This window comes from Rhinopithecus bieti, unplaced genomic scaffold (assembly GCF_001698545.2).
Source record: "Rhinopithecus bieti isolate Rb0 unplaced genomic scaffold, ASM169854v2 scaffold_35403, whole genome shotgun sequence".
Taxonomy (NCBI): domain Eukaryota; kingdom Metazoa; phylum Chordata; class Mammalia; order Primates; family Cercopithecidae; genus Rhinopithecus; species Rhinopithecus bieti.
The window spans coordinates 156,267-161,107 of NW_016814947.1; positions in this window are offsets into that span (position 1 = coordinate 156,267).

Below are 4,841 nucleotides of genomic sequence, written 5' to 3' on the forward strand. Positions count from 1 at the left end.
AATCTTTTTTAGAAGTTTCTGCACATCAATTAAAATAGGCTTCTCTGGATAAGTCTAATTTGGGAGCCCTTATTTCCAAATGCACTTCATCAGTGAATACTCTTGTACATCTGAAGTGTTCCACATTAGCAGCAGCAAATCCATGTGAGTCTGCAGCAACCTCAGTTCTTGCCTCCTCGGAAGAAAACATTTGACTAAGGGGCGGAAGGCAGAAGGAGACACTGAGGAAAGTTTTAGAGCAAGAGTGAAAGTTTATTAAAAAGTTTGTAGGCTGGGCGTGGTTGCTTGCGCCTGTTATCCCAGCACTTTGGGAGGCCAAGGCAGGTGGATTACCTGAGGTCAGGTGTTCGAGACCAGCCTGGCCAATATGGTGAAACCCTGTGTCTACTGTTATAAATGAAGTTTCAGTGCCACAAAGGAAATAGCACTCAAATATAAAATTTTCTTTTTAATTCTCAGCAAGGCAAGTTACTTCCATAAAAGGGTAAGCCCTTACAGATGGAGGAATGGTGAGCACACACCTGGAGAAGGGAGGGAAAGGCGTTCTTATTCCTGACACCTGTGTCCCCTGCTGCTTGTCGTTCCCCTACTGGCTAGGGTTAGACTGCACAGGCTAAACTAATTCCGACTGGCTAATTTAAAGAGAGTGATGGGGTGAGTGGTTTGGTGGGAAAAAAAATGGTTATGCAGGGTGGAGAATGAGTCAGGGCGGAGCAGGTAGCAGGTAATCCGAACGAGTCAGTGTGAAGCAGGTAATTGCAATGAGTCAGGGTGGAGCAGGTAATGGAAAAAGGTTGCTTTATGAGGAAGTTAAGTTTAAACATAGAGGGCAAAGAATTGAACATACTGATGTATTTATTCTTTGAAAATAAATTTGGAACTCATATTTAACACTACTAAAAATTAAAAAAAATTAGCCAGGTGTGGTGGCACACGCCTGTAATCCCAGCTACTCGGGAAGCTGAGGCAGAATTGCTTGAGCCTGGGAGGCAGAGGTTGCAGTGAGCCGAGATCATGCCACTACACTCCAACCTGGCTGACAGAGCAAGACTCTGTCTCAAAAAAAAAAAAAAAAAAAAAAAAAAAAAAGTTTATAATGGGAAAGAAAGGAAGTACACTTGGAAGACAACCAAGCTGATGACTTGAGAGACTCAAGTGTGCAGTTTGACCTTTGACTTGGGGTCTTCTACGTTGATGGACTTCCAGGGTTATGTTCCTTTATCCTTCCCTTGGGGCAGGCATCCATACGTACAGTGACTTGTCAGCACTTCAGAGGGATTGCATGCACAGTGTGCTTACTGGAATTGTTCGCCTGCTCACTTGAGGCATTCCTCCTGTATCATTTGAGTGTTTCCTAGAGGAAGGTCATCGGGCAATTAAACTCTGCCATTTTGCTTCTCAGTGTGCATGCTTGAGCCTGCTCACCCGACTCCTGAGATCTTTTTATTTTTCTTTATTTTTTTGAGATGGAGTCTTACTTTATTACCCAGGCTAAAGTACAAAGGCACAGTCTCAGCTCACTGCAACCTCTGCCTCCCGGGTTTAAGTGATTCTTCTGCTTCAGCCTCCCAAGTAGCTGAGATTACAGGCACCCGCCACCATGCCCAGATAATTTTTGTATTTTTAGTAAAGATGGGGTTTCACCATGTTGGCCAGGCTGGTCTTGAACTCCTCACTCAGGTGGTCCACCTGCCTTGGCCTCCCAAAGTGTTGAGATTACAGGCGTGAGCCACCGTGCCCAGTCCGACTCCTGAGATCTTATCGCGAAGCTGCTGATAAGAGCTTCAGGTGTTTTCTGTCTACTGGGAAACTGCGTTTCCCTGGAGCCAACTGTGAGCACTTACTATTGTAGAGAGACAGTTGAACAGCCATCTGACCATTGCCACATGGTTGCCTGACACTCTTGGTAGTGGGGTGGCCCTCTTCTGCCCTGCTCATGTCTGAGTACCTACCTACTATAACACACATAATGGTACTGTAATTCACAATTATCTTTAGTAGGATTTTACTATTTGTGTATTTGCAGCTTCCAAGGCATAGCCAGAAGATAGAGCATTAGGTTCTTTAGAAATTAAGAATTCCATTTTTACGTTGTATCCTGGTGATATGGGATTTAAGAAGAAATTACTTAGGCATATAGCGAGGGTACAGAAATCCTTGGGAAAGTTTTCCTTTTTAATAAAAAGAAGTCCCAAATCATTTTCTAACAAAGAGTAGCCTGTAAAGTCGAGGCATAGACAAGGAAGCTGGGAGTTTGCACAGGTGAATGTCTCCAGGAAAGAACTACCTGGGACTAGACATGTTCGAGATGGCAGCTCCGTCTTCCCTTCTCTGCCAGCCACGTGTACAGTAAGGACCTGACAAGACCAGAGACAAGAGGTGAGTTCATTTGCATAGTAAGATTAGGGTGGGGCAACCAGCCTTCCCTGAGGACTATGTAAATGTCACATCTGATCGAACCAGTCTGTGAGCCCTGCATAAACTGCCTCCTCAAGCTGGAATATAAAATCTGGCTTATCCACCTCCAGCCTTTTCCTCTCAGAAGTACCCTTTCTCTCACTAGAGATAGAGCTCTTTCCCTTTCTCTTTCTTTTGCCTATTAAACCTCCACTCCTAAACTCCTCGTGTGTGCCCCTATCCTAAATTTTCCTGGTGACAAACCCTGAGTATTTGCCCCAGATAACGTAACTGCTTCATTGGGTTTCTCAGAGCTGTAATAAAAGCTAAAAGGCAAATGCCATTGGTATGGGTCATACAATGTTTTCAGTGTTCCTCTTTGCGTGGAAATTTTCATGAGGCTTTCAGGTGACCTAGTGTCATGTAACCTGCTCCGTGAGCCAGCTTATCCTTTCAAAGTAGTCCTGGTTGGAGGCAGGGGTGGGGGTGGACTCTAACAGCTGTTAGTGTCCTTCTCATTCCTGCTACCCAGCTTGGGGCTTGGCTCTGAGGTTCCCTCTATCAGCACAGCCAATGATTTTCCCTTATCTTAGTACACAAGAAAAGTAAATGAAAGGGGTTGGGCTCTGAGTTTTCCTGCCTGCAGGAAGGGGCTATAACCTTGGCCATGTCAACTCCCTTTGACAGGTGGCTAGTTTCTCAGGGGTTCCATGAAGACCAGTCAGACCCCAACTCTCCCAGCACCTGGAGCGCTGATCACCTCAGTCCTGCAGGGAGATCTTGGGCAATGCACCACAACATTTCACACAAGATTGTTGTTTTGTTTGTTTGTTCGTTTTTTAAAGTTTCAATATGTTGTGTTTCTCAAAAATCTTTCTATATTTGCTCATGAGCTCTTAACCACTGGGGTTATCAGTTACTTTGTCAAGCAATGAATGAAGGGAAAATGAGATAACCTCCATTTCCATCAGCTTAAGCGACAGTCACCAACTTATCTGAGCCACCAGGACTGAAAATCGTGGTCCCCACATTTTCCTCATACTCTGCACCCAGTGACCAGAGAGCAGCAGCCTTAGGAAGGGAACTTCTCTGATCATTTTCCTGCCCTGGGAGTTTCTAGTTGACTGAGAATGTGATGATTGTCACAGGCATTGTTGGTGAATCCTGAGCTGTTTTCCCAGCTCTGACCAATCCTGGATGTGCCCTGAGGCCACTCTTGAGGGCATCCAGATTGGCACTCAGGTGTTGATGAAAAGTGTCAAACTTTGTAAAATATTTTAAGAGATTTCTTCTAAGCCAAATATGAGTGACCATGGCCCATGATATAGCTCTCAGGAAGTCCTGAGAACATGTGCCCAAGGTGGTTGGGGCACAGCTGGGTTTTATGTATTTTAGGGAGGCATGAGACATTAATCAAATACATTTAAGGAATACATTGGTTTCGTTCAGAAAGTCAGGACAACTCAAAGCAGGGCTTCCAGGCTATAGGTAAATTTAAACATTTTCTGGTTGACAATGGTTGAGTTTATCTGAAGATCTGGGATCAAAGGAAATGTTCAGGTTAAGATAAAGGATTGTGGAGACCAAGTTTTATTGTGCAGAGGAAGCTCTCAGATAGCAGACTTCAGAGAGAGCAGGTTGTAAAACGTTTCTTATTGGACTTAAAAGGGTGCCTGGCTCTTAGTTGATTATCTCCTGGATTTGGAAAGGAAGGAAAACAAAGGGGAAAAGGGATTCTCTATAGAATGTGGATTTTTCCCTCAAGAGACTTTGCAGGTCAGTTTCAAGGTATGGCAAGGAAATATATTTTGGGGTTAAATAATTTTTCTTTGTCTCATAATGTTATGCCAGAGTCAGATTGAGAAGTAAGTCATGATATGTAGGGACAAATAAAACTCATCTGATGAGAATTTATGGTTTNATAGCAGACTTCAGAGAGAGCAGGTTGTAAAACGTTTCTTATTGGACTTAAAAGGGTGCCTGGCTCTTAGTTGATTATCTCCTGGATTTGGAAAGGAAGGAAAACAAAGGGGAAAAGGGATTCTCTATAGAATGTGGATTTTCCCTCAAGAGACTTTGCAGGTCAGTTTCAAGGTATGGCAAGGAAATATATTTTGGGGTTAAATAATTTTCTTTGTCTCATAATGTTATGCCAGAGTCAGATTGAGAAGTAAGTCATGATATGTAGGGACAAATAAAACTCATCTGATGAGAATTTATGGTTTGCAGGGCATGACTGCCTAGACCCCTTAGGTAGGAATTAGGGGATGATAAAAAATCAGAACTTAGTCGTCATGGGTTTCTCCCAGGTGTGGAGACAGGCATGACCCCCTCTCCAGGGCTAGCTGGGGAAGGGAGGCGCGGACTGCCACAGGCATGCTGCTGTTTCACCTTTTGACAAAGGCACCGAGCAGATGCCTTGCCTTTCTGAACAGAGACCCATT